The following is a 24,006-nucleotide window of genomic DNA, read 5'->3' on the forward strand; positions in this document are numbered from 1 at the left end:
TCGTGTGTTCAGAGATGCTCTTCTGCTTCAAGGTTTGGTGTGTTGTGTGTTCAGAGATGCTCTTGTGCTTCAAGGTTTGGTGTGTCGTGTGTTCAGAGATGATCTTCTGCTTCAAGGTTTGGTGTGTCGTGTGTTCAGAGATGCTCTTCTGCTTCAAGGTTTGGTGTGTTGTGTGTTCAGAGATGCTCTTGTGCTTCAAGGTTTGGTGTGTCGTGTGTTCAGAGATGCTCTTCTGCTTCAAGGTTTGGTGTGTTTTGTGTGTTCAGAGATGCTCTTCTGCTTCAAGGTTTGGTGTGTCGTGTGTTCAGAGATGCTCTTCTGCTTCAAGGTTTGGTGTGTTGTGTGTTCAGAGATGCTCTTCTGCTTCAAGGTTTGGTGTGTTGTGTGTTCAGAGATGCTCTTCTGCTTCAAGGTTTGGTGTGTTGTGTGTTCAGAGATGATCTTCTGCTTTAAGGTTTGGTGTGTCGTGTGTTCAGAGATGCTCTTCTGCTTCAAGGTTTGGTGTGTCGTGTGTTCAGAGATGCTCTTCTGCTTCAAGGTTTGGTGTGTTTTGTGTGTTCAGAGATGCTCTTCTGCTTCAAGGTTTGGTGTGTCGTGTGTTCAGAGATGCTCTTCTGCTTCAAGGTTTGGTGTGTTGTGTGTTCAGAGATGCTCTTCTGCTTCAAGGTTTGGTGTGTTGTGTGTTCAGAGATGCTCTTCTGCTTCAAGGTTTGGTGTGTTGTGTGTTCAGAGATGCTCTTCTGCTTCAAGGTTTGGTGTGTTGTGTGTTCAGAGATGCTCTTCTGCTTCAAGGTTTGGTGTGTCGTGTGTTCAGAGATGATCTTCTGCTTTAAGGTTTGGTGTGTCGTGTGTTCAGAGATGCTCTTCTGCTTCAAGGTTTGGTGTGTTGTGTGTTCAGAGATGCTCTTCTGCTTCAAGGTTTGGTGTGTTGTGTGTTCAGAGATGCTCTTCTGCTTCAAGGTTTGGTGTGTTGTGTGTTCAGAGATGCTCTTCTGTTTCAAGGTTTGGTGTGTTGTATGTTCAGAGATGCTCTTCTGCTTCAAGGTTTGGTGTGTTGTGTGTTCAGAGATGCTCTTCTGCTTTAAGGTTTGGTGTGTTGTGTGTTCAGAGATGCTCTTCTGTTTCAAGGTTTGGTGTGTCGTGTGTTCAGAGATGCTCTTCTGCTTTAAGGTTTGGTGTGTTGTGTGTTCAGAGATGATCTTCTGCTTCAAGGTTTGGTGTGTTGTGTGTTCAGAGATGCTCTTCTGCTTCAAGGTTTGGTGTGTTGTGTGTTCAGAGATGCTCTTCTGCTTCAAGGTTTGGTGTGTTGTGTGTTCAGAGATGCTCTTCTGCTTCAAGGTTTGGTGTGTTGTGTGTTCAGAGATGATCTTCTGCTTCAAGGTTTGGTGTGTCGTGTGTTCAGAGATGATCTTCTGCTTTAAGGTTTGGTGTGTCGTGTGTTCAGAGATGCTCTTCTGCTTCAAGGTTTGGTGTGTCGTGTGTTCAGAGATGCTCTTCTGCTTCAAGGTTTGGTGTGTTTTGTGTGTTCAGAGATGCTCTTCTGCTTCAAGGTTTGGTGTGTCGTGTGTTCAGAGATGCTCTTCTGCTTCAAGGTTTGGTGTGTTGTGTGTTCAGAGATGCTCTTCTGCTTCAAGGTTTGGTGTGTTGTGTGTTCAGAGATGCTCTTCTGCTTCAAGGTTTGGTGTGTTGTGTGTTCAGAGATGCTCTTCTGCTTCAAGGTTTGGTGTGTCGTGTGTTCAGAGATGATCTTCTGCTTTAAGGTTTGGTGTGTCGTGTGTTCAGAGATGCTCTTCTGCTTCAAGGTTTGGTGTGTTGTGTGTTCAGAGATGCTCTTCTGCTTCAAGGTTTGGTGTGTTGTGTGTTCAGAGATGCTCTTCTGCTTCAAGGTTTGGTGTGTTGTGTGTTCAGAGATGCTCTTCTGTTTCAAGGTTTGGTGTGTTGTATGTTCAGAGATGCTCTTCTGCTTCAAGGTTTGGTGTGTTGTGTGTTCAGAGATGCTCTTCTGCTTTAAGGTTTGGTGTGTTGTGTGTTCAGAGATGCTCTTCTGTTTCAAGGTTTGGTGTGTCGTGTGTTCAGAGATGCTCTTCTGCTTTAAGGTTTGGTGTGTTGTGTGTTCAGAGATGATCTTCTGCTTCAAGGTTTGGTGTGTTGTGTGTTCAGAGATGATCTTCTGCTTCAAGGTTTGGTGTGTTGTGTGTTCAGAGATGGTCTTCTGCTTCAAGGTTTGGTGTGTTGTGTGTTCAGAGATGGTCTTCTGCTTCAAGGTTTGGTGTGTTGTGTGTTCAGAGATGATCTTCTGCTTCAAGGTTTGGTGTGTTGTGTGTTCAGAGATGCTCTTCTGCTTCAAGGTTTGGTGTGTTGTGTGTTCAGAGATGATCTTCTGCTTCAAGGTTTGGTGTGTTGTGTGTTCAGAGATGATCTTCTGCTTCAAGGTTTGGTGTGTTGTGTGTTCAGAGATGCTCTTCTGCTTCAAGGTTTGAGGGTGTTGTGTGTTCAGAGATGCTCTTCTGTTTCAAGGTTTGGTGTGTCGTGTGTTCAGAGATGCTCTTCTGCTTTAAGGTTTGGTGTGTTGTGTGTTCAGAGATGATCTTCTGCTTCAAGGTTTGGTGTGTTGTGTGTTCAGAGATGATCTTCTGCTTCAAGGTTTGGTGTGTTGTGTGTTCAGAGATGGTCTTCTGCTTCAAGGTTTGGTGTGTTGTGTGTTCAGAGATGGTCTTCTGCTTCAAGGTTTGGTGTGTCGTGTGTTCAGAGATGATCTTCTGCTTCAAGGTTTGGTGTGTTGTGTGTTCAGAGATGCTCTTCTGCTTCAAGGTTTGGTGTGTTGTGTGTTCAGAGATGATCTTCTGCTTCAAGGTTTGGTGTGTTGTGTGTTCAGAGATGATCTTCTGCTTCAAGGTTTGGTGTGTTGTGTGTTCAGAGATGATCTTCTGCTTCAAGGTTTGGTGTGTTGTGTGTTCAGAGATGATCTTCTGCTTCAAGGTTTGGTGTGTTGTGTGTTCAGAGATGATCTTCTGCTTCAAGGTTTGGTGTGTTGTGTGTTCAGAGATGGTCTTCTGCTTCAAGGTTTGGTGTGTCGTGTGTTCAGAGATGATCTTCTGCTTCAAGGTTTGGTGTGTTGTGTGTTCAGAGATGATCTTCTGCTTCAAGGTTTGGTGTGTTGTGTGTTCAGAGATGGTCTTCTGCTTCAAGGTTTGGTGTGTTGTGTGTTCAGAGATGATCTTCTGCTTCAAGGTTTGGTGTGTTGTGTGTTCAGAGATGCTCTTCTGCTTCAAGGTTTGGTGTGTTGTGTGTTCAGAGATGATCTTCTGCTTCAAGGTTTGGTGTGTTGTGTGTTCAGAGATGATCTTCTGCTTCAAGGTTTGGTGTGTTGTGTGTTCAGAGATGATCTTCTGCTTCAAGGTTTGGTGTGTTGTGTGTTCAGAGATGATCTTCTGCTTTAAGGTTTGGTGTGTCGTGTGTTCAGAGATGCTCTTCTGCTTCAAGGTTTGGTGTGTTGTGTGTTCAGAGATGCTCTTCTGCTTCAAGGTTTGGTGTGTTGTGTGTTCAGAGATGATCTTCTGCTTCAAGGTTTGGTGTGTTGTGTGTTCAGAGATGATCTTCTGCTTTAAGGTTTGGTGTGTCGTGTGTTCAGAGATGCTCTTCTGCTTCAAGGTTTGGTGTGTTGTGTGTTCAGAGATGCTCTTCTGCTTCAAGGTTTGGTGTGTTGTGTGTTCAGAGATGCTCTTCTGTTTCAAGGTTTGGTGTGTTGTATGTTCAGAGATGCTCTTCTGCTTCAAGGTTTGGTGTGTTGTGTGTTCAGAGATGCTCTTCTGCTTCAAGGTTTGGTGTGTTGTGTGTTCAGAGATGCTCTTCTGTTTCAAGGTTTGGTGTGTTGTGTGTTCAGAGATGCTCTTCTGCTTCAAGGTTTGGTGTGTTGTGTGTTCAGAGATGATCTTCTGCTTCAAGGTTTGGTGTGTTGTGTGTTCAGAGATGCTCTTCTGCTTCAAGGTTTGGTGTGTTGTGTGTTCAGAGATGATCTTCTGCTTCAAGGTTTGGTGTGTTGTGTGTTCAGAGATGCTCTTCTGCTTCAAGGTTTGGTGTGTTGTGTGTTCAGAGATGGTCTTCTGCTTCAAGGTTTGGTGTGTTGTGTGTTCAGAGATGCTCTTCTGTTTCAAGGTTTGGTGTGTCGTGTGTTCAGAGATGCTCTTCTGCTTTAAGGTTTGGTGTGTTGTGTGTTCAGAGATGCTCTTCTGCTTCAAGGTTTGGTGTGTTGTGTGTTCAGAGATGATCTTCTGCTTCAAGGTTTGGTGTGTTGTGTGTTCAGAGATGGTCTTCTGCTTCAAGGTTTGGTGTGTTGTGTGTTCAGAGATGGTCTTCTGCTTCAAGGTTTGGTGTGTTGTGTGTTCAGAGATGGTCTTCTGCTTCAAGGTTTGGTGTGTCGTGTGTTCAGAGATGATCTTCTGCTTCAAGGTTTGGTGTGTTGTGTGTTCAGAGATGATCTTCTGCTTCAAGGTTTGGTGTGTTGTGTGTTCAGAGATGATCTTCTGCTTCAAGGTTTGGTGTGTTGTGTGTTCAGAGATGGTCTTCTGCTTCAAGGTTTGGTGTGTCGTGTGTTCAGAGATGGTCTTCTGCTTCAAGGTTTGGTGTGTTGTGTGTTCAGAGATGGTCTTCTGCTTCAAGGTTTGGTGTGTTGTGTGTTCAGAGATGATCTTCTGCTTCAAGGTTTGGTGTGTTGTGTGTTCAGAGATGATCTTCTGCTTCAAGGTTTGGTGTGTTGTGTGTTCAGAGATGCTCTTCTGCATCTCTAAAGGTTTGATGAAATGCTATAATTTTCTGCGATTTAATGACCTTTTTTGATTTAACATGGAATAGTAATCAAAAGAGAAATATGTTTTTTTGTTTTTTTGCCACAACTTAGTGTTTACCCACATAATGTTGTACAGTGAACCATCCAAACCATGAGCCCCTTTTTCTCCTGGGCTTTTTCAGTCCAGAGCCAATGACTTCATAAGCGCTGTCCGGACCTTCTTCTCCATGTAATCTGCTCCGTCTGCCCATCCTGTCCTGTATGTGAGTATACGCCTTTGGTCTGCAGAGCAGTTGTGTTCCCCTTAGCAGACACACAAATAAGATTCAGTCTACTTTTCCTTAATCCCGTCCTTTAGAGCAGGAATGTCTTTGATGTGAGTAAGTAGTTCCTTGTGGTTCTTCCGGACCGGGCTGGGGTCATCGGGACTGAGCGCCGGTGTCCGTTTGCGCTTGGCAGTGTTGATTATGGCTTGTGATTCACAGCTGTTGTGAGGGCTCATTGTGTGCTTTAGTCTTCCTGATTTCAGGTTTGAAGCAGTCAGTTATACTTACAATCAAATACAGGGAGTTGAGCAGGAAAACACCCAGTGCAGACTGATATACGCCTCAAATGCATGTTTTCTTTTATACTGTAAGTATATCTGTGAGTTTGCTGAGGGGGAGGAATGAATAAAACACTTTTATCACAGTCATTTATTATATCATGACATTGCATTTTTTATTTCTTTTTATTAAAGGGAATTAAATTTAAATAAGTATTACAATTTTAATAAAAATGTGCGAATGTCTCTTTTTTAGTTGTTTTCTCTTTTTATTTTGAACTTTATGTAGCCATTTAATAAATAAATATTCAAGTGTGTATATATATATATATATATATATATATATATATATATATATATATAAACTGGTGTTCATAATGTGTGTGTGTGTGCATGACTGTATATATATATATATTATATACACGCATACAAATATTTAGATATTGCATACACATGTGCACATACACACACACAAAGATATACTATATAAACTCAAACTTTTATGTCAGATGTATTTTATTGTCTGATGCTTGTGATTAATCGATTTGACAGCACTAATATATGCTGTATATTAAATTATATATTAATACATATATTATTATTTACATATACACTTATACTTTATATATATATATATATGAAGAGTTCAGATGCAAAAGCCTCTAAATGCCATTTGAAATTTTCTTCTAAAATGACCATTTTTATCAAGCTTGTATATTTAAGTTCAGTAATTTCACTTAAATGACAATAAATAGGTAATCTTCATTGCCATTTAAGTGAAATTACTGAACTTAAATATACAAGCTTGATAAAAATAATCATTTTAGAAGAAAATTTCAAATGGCATTTAGAGGCTTTTGCATCTGAACTCTTCATATATATATAAGAAGAATAAAAAATAAAACAAAAAGATAAAAAAATTATATTAAATATACTATAAATATATTAAAACATGCATACAATACTTATTCAAAATCTAGAAAATAAAAGACTCAAAACAAAAATAATATATGAAGTCTCTATGCATTTGTATAATGTACATAATGACGTATTTACAAATGCTAAAAATTGCTTTAATGCTTGTTGGTATAGCTAGATTAATAACTAACCATGACTAGTTAGTCTTACTAGCCATGATGAGCAGCACAGACTTTCAGCAGGGTTTGTATCTTTTGGCCTGTATTCTTTGTATTTTCTCTCAAGAAAATAATAGTATATTTTGGCTGTACTGTAAATCCAGTTAATTAAATATAGGCCTAAAGAAGATTCATTTTCACAAATAGCCTGAAGATTAAAGCAGCAACTCATTCTTCTGGCTAACTTGACACAGCAGTAGAAGTATTTTCATCATTTTTACCTGTCTACATCTCTGAATAATTGAGTCACACAGTGTCAATAGTACAAATATGCGTATATTACCGTACAGAGAATTAAAGCAAGTGTATCCGTGTCTGATGCCGGTTTCAGTCACGTCAGTCTGATCTTTCAGACCGCATGTGTGTCTTGGTACAAGTTTACTTTGCTTTTCTACAGATTTCAGGAGCGTATTGTGTGTTTGAGTCCTCAGAAGACCCACTGAAGCCTGTTAACGTTTCACTGTTGGCCCAAAGAAAGTTTCCTGCCTGTGATAATGAAAATACAGCGAATTTAAAGAGTCCCTAGTATCATAGCATTTGAAATGTTCCTATTTTTGTTTTGGGAGTTCCCAAAAACATTTTAACATGCATGCAAGGAAAAAAACACTTTATTTGTCTTATAATATGCATTTATTTTTTTACCAGATTTGCTCAACGACTCCCAAATGATTCGTTCGACGATTCATTTTTTTTTATTGAGAAATAAATCCAAGTACAAAATACAGGTATGCTTCACATGACAGATATCACATATATTATAACGATTCGACGATTATATATATATATTCGACTCGACATATATTGAAACGACGATTCATTTTCCCCAAACACCTCCTTTGAGTGACGCGAATCTGCGGCGATTGGTCAAATGTTAGTTGTTATTGGTAAACCGTAGGCAGAGATTGTCGGCAACGGAACACCCATAACCAGGATTATAGCTCGTCAAAGGCATAGACAGTAAAAGAAATGGACAGAGCGATCTCATTGGAACTCCACTGAGACGATTGAAGCCCGTTTTTGGCGATTTTTTTTTAGCACTTTCGTCCCTGACGCGCAGACTCAAACAGAGCTTGAACACGTAGCTAGTGGGACGTGAGTGACCCGTCTGTCTTCTAGTGCCGTGGCATGAGAAATCTGAATCATTCCCTTCCCAAACATGCAGAGGCGGAGAGTGTGAATAGGTGCTGTCCATGAGCTAGGAGAAGGAGACAATTCTGCTAGGTATTCTGATTAATTATTTTGTCATTTTGCCATTCGCCTCCACATTTCCCCGATTGCGCGCGAGCTTCTTCTTATGTCCATAGCAGGTAATCTCTCTACTGTGCGACAGAAAGTCGCGTGGGTATGACGCAATCGTTAGCCTACTTTCACTAAAACTGCTTCTACGGGGCCATAACATAAGCTACAAGGTAATGGAGCTATTTATACATTGTCGTGTTTCTTTAGAAATAAATAAAGGACAAATGGGGTCTTCAAAAGCCTCAGATGTAAAGTTATTCGCTGTCAAAGTGACGCCAAAATGAATGGGAGTCAATGAGAATGCTAACGCAAGTGAAGTTCTGCTACAAGATGGCAGCTCCCGCGAGGCTTCAACTTCCGGTTGATGGATTACCCCCTTGGGGGTCAAGTGTTGAAAATTGTACATAGTGTTTGAACAAACGTGTCAGGAAAAGTGCACTTTCCACACAGTCCCTTACCCGCATCTCCGTCAAGAGCAAGCTTTCCCGGCGATACTCGCATTGTGGCAGCTTTTGAGGGGCAGTGCTTATTATATAGAGCGAAGTCATATTTGGCTAAGTCGTTTAGGAGGTAATTGCCATTTTTCAATGAATGTCTGGTGAATATCAAAAACAAAACTAACTTTACCCCGCTTAGAAGCTACGCGGAGTGTACACAACACAATATAACTATATTGTACATGCTACAGAAAACATAACAGCAAACATTATTAATAATAATACTTACAGATTGTGATTCGGAGGAGGACGAACCTGATCCATATACACTGGATACTGAGCCCTCCTTCGGGAACAACCGGCTTGCAAATCCACATTTGAATTCATTTATGTTGAATAAGAGGCCAGAAGACCTCGTCCCTAAGAGGCCAGAGCGACAAATAATTCTACATAACATGATCAATCGCTCACAATAAGACAAGGGACACATATTAATCAAGCAAATACTGTCACTTCGACGTTAACATGGCAGTACGACTAGTTACGACTTGTGTTTTTTAATATTTCAACCACAAGCACGAACAATAATATGTAAGCCACATTTTCATACAGCTGGTCAAAAGAAGAAAGACATTCGATTAGTGCATGTTTCCCAACATCCAGGTCATTCTCAAACATCTAGCAGAGCTTAATTAAAAGCAACTGGACCTCTGTCCTTTGTTTCAGTTGCAGTTGTTTTCAAAAGCTGACAGGGATTTCTGGCTCTGAACCACTCTCCTTAATGCGATGTTATGAAATGATGTGGTATTTGCTTCCCTGAACGTGAGAATAATGGTCACATGGGAGTTCCCTCCTTGGAAGCAAACAATATCCCACCCTGCACAACACACTTGCTGATGGACACGCAACTCAAGACCACATATTTTCAGAACAGTGACCTCTTACATGAAAAAACATGACAAGGCCAACAAACGTTTCATATTGTAGTCAAATGCCATTTGAAAGAGGTGGGCACTCTAAACATCTTAAAGGGACAGTTCACTTTTTTGGGTGGTGACCATAGACCTCCATTAGACAGACAAGAATGGTTTGACCTAAAAACATAAAAATTAAAACTACTGCGGAAACAAAGACACCTACATCTTGGATGCCCTTGAGGTAAGCGAAAACATACCAAAAATTAATTTCAAAGTGAACTATCCCTTTAAGGAATAAGAGCATGAACTGAGTCATAAGAACACCAAAACCACTTCCCAAATATCATCAATCTCAATTAGTGTCTGGATATAAGCCGTCAACCCAGTCAACGCAACCATTTCTCTGCGTTCTTGTCAGACATCTCTCAACGAAACTACATCATCTGGACACAAAACGCATATTTTGCCAATCAAAATTATTTAGGCATTCGCACTAAATTACATTTTTTGAACGCAAGATGTTTATTATTTTTTAAAGGCTGTTAAAATGTGAAACAGACCGTCTTTTTGCCTTTGATGTCATAGCTCAAGGGAACTCTGTGACTGCGAGTGAGCCGATCAGCATCATTATGACATCATTTCCTGCAAAACATTTGTTTATACATCTTATTGTCACTTCACCCTCTTATTTTTCAACTTCTCTCCTCAAAATTAGATCAGATGAACTCAATTCCCGCTCCAAGCCAAGCAGCTTTCTGTTGGTCCAAGTGACGAATCCATGTGAGCAACTTGAACCATCTTTCGCCCTCACACGAAAAACCCATTCATCCACAAAACATGCCAAACAAAGGTAAATATAAATGCGTATTTACAGAAGTAAAATGAATCAGAAATTATTGATGTGGAATGAATTTGCTGAATAAAATTCTGTGCTTATAATTAGTCTAGTCTAATCTGGTGATACGGAAAGGGTCCATATGAATATTTCACTGCAAAAAAAGAAAGAGCGAGACAGAGACACCGCAGAGAGACCGCTGGAGGTTCTGCTAATGGGAACCAAAAATATGTTCAGGACATAAAGCTGTCTCGTCTTGCTCAGTCACTCCAACCACTAACAAGCTCCACCATGAGTCACTGCTTCTCTCATGTGGTGCGTCAGCACTCAACTCTATCTCGCTGATGAGACTAGTTTGATATTTTGTCCTTCAGGGATGCTTTGCGATTTCGATTCTGCTGTGAGAAACCAGTAGAGGCTAAAGCGCTTCTCAGGTGTTTTGTCCTTGACTTTGTCGGCATGTCCTCAGATCGCTTACGATCATCTGATGTGCAGTTCACAGGCTTTTGCGCTCGCTCGAGGAAGAACTTAGTCACTGGAGGTTTGTGTAATTGTTATGGAATCTGAGGATGACGTTTAAAGGGACAATTTACTCAAAAGATTTGTCTGAAGATTTCTCGCCCTCGTGTCGTTATAAATCTTTACTTATTCTGTTAAACACAAAGACGATCCCTTTAACAGTGTGGTTTTAAGACACTTATTTACATTTATGCATTTAGTAGATGCTTTTAACCAAAGTAACTTACATTAGAAGAACATAATTAATCCAAAATGTTTTTGAGCACCTTTTTTTCTTGTACATTGTAAAAAAAAAATATTTTTAAGATTTGTTATCACAACATTTTTTTCTTTTGTCAAATCAACTTAAATAATCTATTTAGTTGAGATAACTTATTATTTTGAGTTTCTGATGATTAAACTAATCTCCTTCATTGTATTAACTCACTTTTTCCAGTTAAATCAACTTAAAAATTTTAAGGCAACCACGTTACTTACTTTTTAAGTTAAACCAACAAAATTTTTTACAGTGTATGTTAAATATATTTTTATGGATTTACTCGTTTATTTGCATGATTTTTGTCTACATCTGTGATGTCTATATGGGTAAAGCGATCTAAATCTGTCGCGTTTGCTCATGGATGATCAGTTCTGGGCATTTAAGATTTTGAGCCAATCACCTGAGATATACAATGATGTGAATAAGTTTGGACACCCATGCTAAAGTTGCCTAAAAAGAGGAAATAAAAAAAAATCATCTTTTGGATATTGATCTTAATGCCTTAATTAAAAAAATGAGGAAAAATCCAACCTTTAATTACACACTGTAAAAAAATATTGATGGTTTAAGTTAAAAGTTGGTTGCCTTAAAATTTTAAGTTCATTGAACTGGAAAAAATGAGTTAATGCAATGAAGGAGAATGATTTAATCATCAGAAACTCAAAATTGTATGTTATCTGACCTAAATAAATTATTTAAGTTGATTTGACAAAAGAAAAAATGTTGTGATTACTACACTGTAAAAAAATATTGTTGGTTTAACTTAAAAAAGTAAGTAACCAGGGTTGTCTTAAAATTTTAAGTTGATTGAACTGGAAAAAGTGAGTTAATACAATGAAGGAGATTAATTTAATCATCAGAAACTCAAAATAATAAGTTATCTCAACTAAATAAATTATTATAAAGTTGATTTGACAAAAGAAAATATGTTGTGATAACAAATCTTGAAAATATTTTTTTTTACAGTGCACCAATTTTCTTTGTGAAATGAATAATGTCGTCCTTAAAATACAGGGGGCATAAGTCAGGACACCCCTATGTTAAATAGATATTCCCATGATACATTATTCCTACACAAAGAAAATTGGTGTCCTTAAAGGTTGGACTTTTCCTCATTTTTCTTATTAAGGCATTAAGATCAATTTCCAAAAGTTGATTTTTTATTCCTCTTTTTAGGCAACTTTAGCATGGGTGTCCAAACTTATTCACATCACTATATATGTCATGTGGCTAATCTCTCTGTAGGTGCTGGAAAATTGTCCAAATATGCCACTGGCAAAAATTCTACTTTTATACATGTAATATTTGTCATATTTATGTTGCATTTATCTGTTGCTTGCAAAAAAAAAGTTATTTTTTAATTAATTAATAAAAAAAAAAAAAACTTTTTCAACATAAATATTTTGAATGCCTGTTCCCGGCAGTGTTATTTTACAATTTAAATATTGTTATAGAATTTATTCATTTTCAGTTTTAACTTTAGTTCACATTTTAGTCATTTTATCATGTGGTTTTGCCAGTTTTATTGTTTTACATTTTTCCATTTAGCTTTATTTTATTTTAGTTTTACTCCATTTCAGTTTGTTGCCAATTAGGCAATAACATTTCTAAGTTTTTCATCCAATATTTATATTTGATTTCGGCTTTATTTCAATCAAAATGATGAGAATAAGATGCATGGTGTTATGCCAGTCGTTGGTGCACCAAATAACTCCATGGGTTCAAGAGAGGACCGGATATAATAGACCATACAGTTTACAGCTGCAGACGGCTCAATATGACTCATGTGTCTCAAAAACTCATTATATTAAGCATGCTTATTTTATTTCAGTGGCCTTCCAGTCTGTTCAGACTCGGTTTTACAAAACCCAGTCCAGCCCTGTTGTCACCAAAGAGCGAATGAACCAGATGGATTACATTCAGACGGCTCCAGTAAATGGGTCCTCTGGAGAACGGCTGCATACTTTCATTTGCTTTGTCGTGTGAGTATTTTCTGATATATAAATATTTATGTCGTTGTGGTACCATGCAGTCAATCCAGGTCAAAATCCTAACTCCATTGCCTTGCTCTCCTCTTCTGCATGCACACTTGAAGACTATTAGACTCGCCAGGTTCAAGCCAGTTTGATTCACAGCATCTGCAGAGTGCACACTAAGTTGTTGCAGAGTTGCACACTGAAACGCAAACAATGTTTTATTTTTTCCTCTCTGGGTCCCGGAGAGGATTTGATTAGGGCTTTGATAGTGAAAGTTCTAGAAAACTGAGATGCTTTCACAGATGTCATATTTCTAGTTCGTTTACTTCAGAAAAACAATGACTCAAGTAGGCTAATTGACAAGGCTGGATAAAAACAACAATGATATCATTGTACTTATGTATTGAAGCATATCAGGGATGCACATCATTGCAATCTTTCCAAATTAAACACAAAATAATCTATTCTTCTTAGCTTGGATGAATTCTTCTATGCCGGCTAACTATTTTAGCTTGATTTGATTGGACCCTTCAACTTTATAAATGCTACTCTTTTTCGGCTAAAAGACAATGATGGAAGCAGGCATCACGGCATCTTGTTTTGTGTCCCTCAATCTCTCAATCTTTTCTTTTCTCTTTCCATCTCTCCTCTCCATATGTTCTCTCACTGTCTGCAATGATCATTGTCTGTGTCCGGATTGTTTAATTTGGATGTCACTTGCCCATTGGCTCTTTGGTAATGGATTTAAAATTGTAACATCTCATAATCTTTGCCTGTTTTCTTTCTTTTCTTTTCTTTTCTTTTTTTTAATTAAACAAAGCAGGAGATTGTTCAGGCTTAATCTTATGTTGAACACACTCATTAATGTGAATCCTTTAATGTTTTCTCACAGCAGAGAAAGATTTCTCTCTACACCCCACCGTCCACCGCTTGCTGCACGTGTCCTTCAGTTTCCTGAGCCGAGAAGTGGATTATACTTTTCTTTTTTATATCTGGCATATAAAAGCCTACAGAATAAGTTTCCTAAACCCAAAATATGATTTAAATATCTGTTTTTCAAAAAAACAATTGAAAGATTTTTTTATATTTATATCCATGTTCATTGTCAACCGCAGAAGTTCAAACTAAACATCTAAATATTTGCACATTTCTATTTATAACCTTCCTACAGTATATAAGATTTATATGTACATGTTTTCTTGACTTCCTGGGGATGACAAACATAACAGACGGACAGATGGATGGATGGACCAACAGATGGATGGATGGATGGACCGACAGATGGATGGACCGACGGATGGATGAATGGGTGGACCCACCGACAGATGGCTGAATGGATGGACCAATGGATGGATTGATGAATGAATGAATGGATGGGTGGACAGATGGACCGACAGATGGGTGGATGGATGGATAGATGGGTGGACCAATCGACAAATGGAAGAATGGATGGACCAACCGATGGATTGATGAATGGACGAACGGACGGATGGATGGATGGATGGACCGACAGATGGATTGATTGATGGATGGACGAACGGACGGATGGATGGATGGATGGACCGACAGATGGATGGACCGACGGATGAATGAATGGGTGGACCAACGGATGGATTGATTGATGGATGGATGGACCGATGGATGGATGGATGGGTGGACCAACCAACAGATGGCTGAATGGGTGGACCAATGGATGGATTGATGAATGAATGGATGGGTGGACAGATGGACCGACGGATGGATGGATGGATGGATAGATGGGTGGACCAACCAACAGATGGCTGAATGGGTGGACCAATGGATGGATTGATGAATGAATGGATGGGTGGACAGATGGACCGACGGATGGATGGATGGATGGATAGATGGGTGGACCAATCGACAGATGGATGAATGGATGGACCAACCGATGGATTGAAGAATGAATGGATGGATGAACCGACAGATGGATAAATGGATGGACCAACGGATGGATTGATGGATGGACGAACGGACGGATGGACAGACGGATGGATGAATGGGTGGACCAACGGATGGATTGATGAATGAATGGGTGGATGGTTGGACCAATCGACAGATGGATGAATGGATGGACCAGCTGGTGGATCAATGAACGAATGGATGGATGGACGGACGGATGGACAGACAGAGGGATGGGTGGATGGACGGACAAATGGATGGATGAATGAATGGACTGACTGACAGATTGATGAACCAACGGACCGACCAATGGATGGATGGACGGACGGACAAAAAAATGTGTGACGTACAGATTGACAGATAGATAGATAGATAGATAAATGGATGGACCAACAAAAATAATTATGGATAGATTAACAGATGGACGGACGGAGGGAGAGATGATAACACCTCTGTCCTCATTTGACTTTAAACAGGCTGAGCGTCTAGCGTAACATCCATGAGAACACATTCTTGTTTCACCAGAAAACAGGCGACGTGGTTGCACATGGATCTGCTTTGGTAAAGCACTCTACACATCCTGCATCATTTGAGAAACATATGAATTACGGGACAAGCCATAAAACCCCAGCGAAATCAAAAGCATTCGGTCGAGCCCTTTCAGCGTCTCAGGGACTGAAGCGTAGTTTAGAGGTTGACATTCCCCTGTGAGTGAAGCCATGCGGGCAGATAAAGCTGCTCTCAGGCCTGTGCTTTACGTGCGTCTGAGCTTTTGAAGGCCAAGCTTGTGGTTAGAACAGAAAATGCCCGGTATGTGCAATGTTGCCATGCTTAAATATGGCACAGCTGTGAATGAAGCTACTTCAACTTCATCAATACGCTGGTCAGCATGGCACAACCCGTGAATGGCCGATGTCTGGGCCAGTGCAGGCGATGATTTCCAGAAAGTGTTGAAAATACTTTTTTCAGTTGTACTTTTATTGGAAAAAAAATGTGTTGGGTAATAGGGCCAGGAACAACAGAAAGAAGAACCAGAAACAAGAGTATTAGAGCAGTCAGTCAAACTTCAATGAAGACCATATGTCTAATAGAGTCTCTACAGCTCTGAATATACCTGTGTCACATCCCAGAGGAACGGTTAATGGCTCGGAGGTTGCTCTTTGAGACTGAATGGACTCAAATGTTCCTACTAAAAGTCATAAAGGCGCCCATAGAACACATTTAAAGACAATTGTTGGCATACAGCAAGAGTATAAAGCTATACAACTGAATGCGGAGAGCGGGTCATTTGCTATTGTAAGAGTTCATATTGAGGTCTCTGACTTTTGATTGTAGATTTTAGGATCTTGGCACAGTTTGAGACTGTTCAGATCTCTTTTGAAACTCTAGATGAGACACATGAGATATGCTTTTTTGCATTTTTCTCTGTGAATTTGTAACTGTGAAATGAAACGTCTCATTTGTGATTAATAGAATGATCTTCAGAATGTATATTTGGCAATTTCGGTCTCTTTTTCTCTTGGTTTATGTGCTCACGTTTGTTCCTGTATATTTTCTGAGGCCAGACTGTGGTCACTACGCAAATGGTTTATGCCTGAGAATCGAGATTCACAGGAGATTTCATAGAAATGTATTCTGTTCCTAATTTATCTCTGACTGAACACATCTGAATCACATAAAGGACTACACTAAACAGAAGGTTATGCTTGCATCATAAATGACAATTTAAGTAATTTTCAACTTTTTTAAGTTTAGCATACCAGTTAAAGACAGATAGATAGATAGATAGATAGATAGATAGATAGATAGATAGATAGATAGATAGATAGATAGATAGATAGATAGATAGATAGATCATGAGTGCTTTTCACTCATGTTGGCATTTGTTTCAAATGGTCTCTTGAGAATGAAGTATACTGGCAGCCTCTATGGGAAGCGATTATGGGAAAAATTCCTGTAAAATCGGCAAGATTCAATAAAGGGTAAACTGACCTGACATTTTCTGCCTCGTGATTTAAGAGAGAGAATGAGATGCAGGAAGTTGTTTTTGATTTGTACCAGACTTTCCATTTTTAACAAGTCCCTATCGATATAGTCATAAACCTTTGTCAGCAAACCTTACACAACACCAAAAAACATGGCAACAAAAGACAAAACAATGGCAACAAAACAGCTTTGCTGCATTATACTTATAAATGGAAAAAAATGCTGTGTTTTGGAATTCAGACTTGGTAGTGTTTGTGTCAGGCCTCTAATTTGTTTTATTAGTCAGTGAAAATCTCCTAAAAATGTTCCATTTATTTGTTCCATCATGAAATTGGGTTGTAAATCATTCAATGCTTCGTTTTTTTTTTTTTGTACGATTTGGAAGTGTCCATTTTCGGCTATTCCATATGAAGGACTAAAAATGACAAAAGGAAATAAATAAATAAATGAAGAAATATAGTGAAAATAAATATATTTTGGTAATATAAATGGCTATTTCTGTATTTTTACATGTATTTATGTATGTATTTATGCATTTATATATGTATTTATTTATGTATTTATACATTTATGAATTTATATATATATATATATATATATATATATTAGGGCTGTGCAAAAATTAATTGCGATTAATCGCATCCAAAATAAAAGTCTGTGTTTACATAATATATGTGTGTGTGCTGTATATAATTATTTTGTATATAATACATATGCATGCATGTATATATTTAAGAATTATTTGCTCTTAAATTTTGTATATATATATATATATATATATATACATAATCTAAATTATGTAAATATTTTATATATGAATAATACATTTTCTTAAATATATACATGCATGTGTGTATTTATATGTACAAAATGATTATATATAGCACACACAAATATATTATGTAAACACAGACTATTATTTTGGATGCGATTAATCGCAATTAATTTTTGTATAGCCCTAATATATATATATATATATATATATATATACTGTGTATATATATATATGGTTATTTAGATGGCTATTTCTGTATTTTTACACATATTTATTCATGTGTTTATGCATTTATTTATACATTTATGAATTTATATATATATATATATATATATATATATATATATATATATAATATACACAAAAACTTAAAACCAGTGTAGTTTTTATTAGTGTCCCGTGGATAAAACGTTTCTAGCTCAAAAGTCTTTGTTGTATTCCCAGTTTGATGTTCTCCAGAGCAAGAGTGATTTCACCATTTCTATGTTTTAGAGATGGCTAAGTGTTTATGACATGTTATTATTACCGCAGCTGAACTTCATCTCCACTTGCTCTGAGAAGTTCTGTTCTCTTGTTTTGTGTTTACAGTGTGAAGCTAATCAACCATCTCGTGAAGACTTTGAATATGAACCCACCAAATCCATCCGGCTGTGAAGAGAGAGATGATGTGAACTGCGGACGGGAGCGGATGACGACCACGAGCTGAACAAAATGTGGGTTTGTCTTTAATCAGCATGTTACAAATAAACGCCAACAAATACACTGATGAACAAACAAACACACGTCACTAACACACTTAGTCATGTCATGATCACTATAAAGTAGTTGATCAGTCGATGTTTATGTAATGATTAGATGGAGATTGATAGATTTAGAAAACAGGGTGTTGTTGTATGAAGCAAGAGGGGTTCTGCTGTGTGTCATGTGACCGCATGTACGCTGTCAAACAATCAGCATTTATTCCACTGATATCTGGCACAAATTAGATCTTGAACCACCATTGAGATTGGGGTTATTCAGGTTTAAAGTTGAATGAGCTGAATAAAAGTTTGTGTTTCCATAATATACAGTATGTGGGTGCACTGTGTATAATTATTTTGTATATATAAATAGATACACACACATATGCATGTATATTTAAAAAAAATATTATTTATATTTACATATCATATAAATTATATATGAATCTATATACATGAAAATATTTCTTAAATATATACAAGCATGTGTGTGTGTATTTCTATATATAAAATAATTATACTCAGTGCACCCACATATATTATGTAAACACAAACTTTTATTTTGGATGTGATTAATCGCGCTTAATCATTTGACAGCCCTAATATATATATATATATATATATATATATATATATATAAATAAAGAAATAAAAGTAGAAATAAATAAAGAAATATACTGAAAATAAATACATTTTGGTAATATAAATGGCTATTTCTGTATTTTTACATGTATTTATTTATGTATTTATGCATTTATATATGTATTTATTTATGTATTTATACATTTATTTATATATATATATATATATATATATATATATATATATAAATGGCTATTTCTGTATTTTTACACCTAATTATTTATGTATTTATGCATTTATTTATTTATTTATATTTATTTATTTATACTTTTATTTATTGATTTATTTATGTATTTTTCCTTTTGTCATTTTTAGTTTTTCATAATTCCAGGTTTCAGGCATGCGTCTTTCTTCTTATATTGAGTTCTCATTGTCAAGCATCACTATTAGTATAGTTTTTCTGAACACCTAATCTGAAAAAACCTGATATATGTATATATATATATATATATACACACAGTATATTCATATTGCAGGTGTTTTTGAGCTGCCAGACCTAAAGAATAATTGCAGAAATGATCTTTGTCTACTGGAATTGTCATAAAAGGATACAAGACTGTTTCTGTTTGGCATAACAGGCATTTTTCTTGGCGTAGCGGCATAGAGACGCTAACAAAACTCACAGCGCTGATCATCTAAAAGGGAAGTCCGGCTCTCCTTTGGGAATAAAAATAAAAATATCCTCATATAGAAGCCTCTATAACCTCTGGTAATCAATATTTTACAGTTATAATCGCCTGCCAAAATAAAGCAAAGCTACAATCCAAGCCATCCATCTTTTTCGACTTCTTAGCAGGGATGTGTTACCGTCTGTTAGCTATTTGTGGCTAGCCCAAGAAAAATAAAAGCCTCTTTGTTGCATTAAAAGTCCATTTGTGTTCAGGGCTGACTGAGTTGAGTTTAAAAGTCCAGCAGCATTAAAGCAGAACCAGGAGTCGACCTGAACGAAGCAAACGCAGAAGCAGCTGCGTCTAATACTGTCCTGCAGTAACATTGAGAAAGAGAGCAGGAGATCTGCATAACAAGTCTGGGCTAAATAACAGCTGTTGCAGAAAGAGTGAAATCGAGGTCGCCTCATCCGTCTGTTTTTACGGGGCACCCAAGGACACGCTCACAACTACAGGTCATCTGCGCCTTCATTGATGCTCCAGCCCGGCTAATCAAGAGCATTACATATCCTGTCTCCTCAAAATGTGCACAGATTGAATCACATGTGTTGGGACAGCTGGTTGGTGAGGCAATAGTGAGACGCTTTTTGGTGTCAGAGGTTCTGATACACACCAGCAGGCAGTCAAACGTGGCTCAACAACACCGTTTAACCTCGTTTCACCTGTCGTCACGTTTAGTACGCCGCTTTAACTGTGACCATAAGATCTTATAATGTTTTTGAAAGAAGTCTCTTCTGCTCACCAATGCTGCATTTGTTTGATCAAAAAGTAAAAACTGTAATATTGTCAAATATTATTCCAATTTACAATGAGTGTTATCTATTTGAAAATATTTCAAAATGTCATTTATGATGCAAAGCTGAATTTTCAGCATCATTACTCCAGGATTCAGTGTCACATGATCCTCCGGAAAACGTTGATTTGGTAAAACAGAAGAGTAACTACCCACAGGCCTGAAAATACCTCTTTAGAAAGAATGTCCATGCCAAATCAGTTTGTGGATGTTTTCATATTTGCAATATTTTTAAAGGGATCGTTCACCCAAATATGAAAATTCAGGCGCCAACGGAAGTCAACGGTGCCCCACAACTGTTTGGTTACTCATATTCTTCAAAATACCTTGCTTTTTTTCAGCAGAACAAATAAATTCATACAGGAACGACTTGAGGGTGAGTAAATTATGACAGAAATTGTCATTTTTGGGTGAACTATGCACAACGTGAGCACACTATACATGCTGGTGATCATATGTAATAGTCCTTTCAGGGCAATTTAGTTTGATTATAACTCATATGAGAACCTTTAAAATGCACTCTCAGAAAAAAAAAAGTTACAAAAGCTGTCACTGGGGCTGTACCTTTTCAAAAGGTACACTTTTGTACCCAAACGCTTCATATTGGTACCTTAGTGGTACATTTTAGCACCTAATATGTACATATTAACACCTATTTAGGTCATATTAGCAACTAAAATGGACACATTAGCTCCTGAAATATACATATTAACACTTAAAATGTACATATTAGCAACTAAAATGTACATATTAGGACCTAAAATAGACATAATAGCTCCTGAAATGTACATAACACCTAAAATGTACACATTAACACCTAAAATGTACTTATTAGCACCTAAAATGTACATATTAACACTTAAAATGTACATATTAGCACCTAAAATGTACATATTAGAACCTAAAATGGACATAATAGCTCCTGAAATGTGCATAACACCTAAAATGTACATATTGGCACCTAAAATGTACATATTAACACCTAAAATGTACTTATTAGCACCTAAAATGTACATATTAACACCTAAAATGTACATAATTGCACCTAAAATGTACATATTAGTACCTAAAGTGTACTTATTAGCACCTAAAATGTACATATTAACACTTAAAATGTACATATTAGCACCTAAAATGTACATATTAGGACCTAAAATGGACATAATAGCTCCTGAAATGTACATAACACCTAAAATGTACACATTGGCACCTAAAATGTACACATTAAAATTTACTTATTAGCACCTAAAATGTACATATTAACACCTAAAATGTACATAATAGCACCTAATGTACATATTAGCGCCTAAAGTGTACATTATTAGCACCTAAAATGGACAAAAGTTTACCTTTTGAAAAGGTACAGCCCCAGCGACAGCTTTTGTACCTTTTTTCTGATAGTGTGGCATGCTTTTCTTAATCAAAGTTTGGTTCAGAACAAAATGGCTGACAAACGCATGTTTACATGAGCTGCAGGCGCCTGTTGACATTGGCCTCTTTATAGCCTCAACGGCTATTATATTTATTACGAACCCATTTGAAGTCTTTTGGTTGACTGGTTTCTTTGGGCTCTGGCTGGTTGACAATAGCAGCTGGTGAGTCATCAGTTCACGGCGGAGCGTTCCTGGTGCGGTCCGGACCAGACAGAGCGAGTTGGATCTCACATCTGGTTCTGGTGTCCCCGTCTACTTCACCCTGCAGACTGAACCGAATCTGGTTCAGGGGTTGTAGAGCGGCCCAGAGAGCCTGTTACAATTATCACTGAACATCCTAGCCTTCATAACAACAGGGCTTTGCTTTCTCCTCTCCCACATTTTCAGCTCCAGAAACAGTGAAAATCCTCCAAATCCTTGAGAATCGGCCCAAAACCTGGTCCAGTGCAGGATGATTGGCCGGTTTTCATTTTTCCCAACAGTTCGTTGTCTTACGCTGGTCATTTTCAGACCGCAATTGAATAAATTGAGCTGTCTGCTCCTTGTTCCCAGAAAACAATTATTAAACCACCGTAATTTTAGAAACACATGACAAATGAAGCCACACGATAGTGACGAATGAGTTAAAGGAGTAGTTCACTTCAGTTAAAAAAACCTTTGATGATAATTTACTCACCCCCATGTCATCCAAGATGTCCATGTCTTTCTTTCTTCAGTCGTAAAGAAATTAAAATCCAGCATTTTCTCCATATAATGGACTTCAATGGGAACCAAACGGTTCAAGGTCCAAAAGACAGCTTCAAAGCCGGCAGTATTCGGTCATTCACTACTTTTTTCTCTTTAACGAGAACTGTGAATTTTTTGTCACCTACTGTTTTTCACCCACTAAGAAGTATGGGATTTCAGATCCAGTCATGTTTAAAGGGGATGTTAGAAGATTACTTTCTTCTATTCAGGTTAATTCATTTCCCTGAAGGATGAAGCTTGTTGAAATGTCAAGAGATGTTTGTGCTGAAACAACACAAATAACATGGGAAAATAAGTTGTTGTGAATTCCCTGTCTTTGGTTCCAACTAGATGTGTTTTATGTGGAGGAGGGCGGGACATACCTGGGGATCGTCCAGCACAGAACATTAATAGCAGTTTATATGATGATGAAATATCTCAGGCGTAACACAAGTCCAACACTTTTAGGACTGTGTGTGCCATGACGACACAAGAAACATCTGCCAGCATTGTGTAATTTATAAAAAAACGAAATTAAATAAATAAAAAAAACCTGCTAGGCAGCATTTCAAACCAGTTAAGTGTTTCTGAGCTGAAACAGCACAAATTCCTGTGTATTTTTCCCCTTCGGCATCTTTTAAAAGTATCCAGTTTCCATTGTTTTTTTGGGGTTTTTTTTTTTAAATCTTAAAAGAAATTGCATTATTACAATTGTTAGGCTTCTGGATGTTCAAATATTGTTCATTAACATATACTGTGTATTTATTAACACCCTTGAGACTGATAAGATGAAATCTCGCCACAAATGAATCAGGATTATATAACCTGTTGGAAAACCCAAACAGTAAAACAAAGTACAATGCTATTTAATTCATGTTTGTGCCATTGTTTAGTCTCTAGATGCACAGCAGGAATGTGTTTTCTAAGGCACATGAACTATTGAATTAGGCCTTATCCTTGCTTAATCTAAGCCCTGACTGAAACCGGGCCTTAGCTTTGCAGCAGGTCGATACCAAACTCTACTGGAGTCAGTCTCCAGGGCAGGTGCTGTTTGTAGCTTGTGCAAGTTTCCAAATGGATCACTTATTATGAGTGATGTGTGCAGTGTAGTAGCAGCTCACAAAGTTTTTGTCCAAGCAGCATGTAAAATAGACTCTTACGCCGCCTTCACACTGGCAGCGGAAATCAGCTCCGTAATACACAATACGTTCCCAACGGACGTCGTACTACACAGTGAATAGCGTCGGACGCGGGTAGAACAAAAATGGCGGAGAGATTAAAGTTTGATTCTGTCAGTTCTGTATGATCTCTCTGATGAGGGTTATGCTGCGTGAGGAAAGTTGCTGAGGACGTTGACATGTCAGGTCGGCTAAAAAATGTGATATAGTGGTCAATAGTTCAATGTCTACCTTCAATTTAATTGTATTAACTGCCCTTATAAACGTTAGAAAGTCATGAAAATAAAAAATGACATGACAATTTATCGTTATAAAATCATTATTTATTTTATTAAAAGTTAATAATTCAGGTTTGTTTATCAGTACCATAGCAACGCTCAACTTCCGCTGGAATTGTCGGATAGGAACCGTCCGTAGCTTTTTGCACGAGTTCAGATTTTTGAACGCATCCGGATGACCAACGGACACGATTTTCTTCGCACCGCACTCGGTCGGAC

General features: G+C 37.7%; 1 protein-coding gene across 1 annotated transcript in view; it reads left to right on the top strand.

The window, feature by feature from the left end:
* The window catches only part of tgm1l3 (transglutaminase 1 like 3), an 89,677-nt gene that overhangs the window by 21,925 nt on the left and 43,746 nt on the right, over positions 1-24,006 (top strand). Inside the window, exons 6-8 of the mRNA XM_089124686.1 lie at positions 9,775-9,909; positions 12,504-12,654; positions 17,918-18,042. The gene's annotated coding sequence lies outside the window, so the exon portion shown is untranslated. The remainder of the gene's footprint in view (positions 1-9,774; positions 9,910-12,503; positions 12,655-17,917; positions 18,043-24,006) is intronic.

This window comes from Pimephales promelas, chromosome 20, assembly GCF_988280905.1.
Source record: "Pimephales promelas chromosome 20, fPimPro1.hap1.1, whole genome shotgun sequence".
Lineage (NCBI taxonomy): Eukaryota > Metazoa > Chordata > Actinopteri > Cypriniformes > Leuciscidae > Pimephales > Pimephales promelas.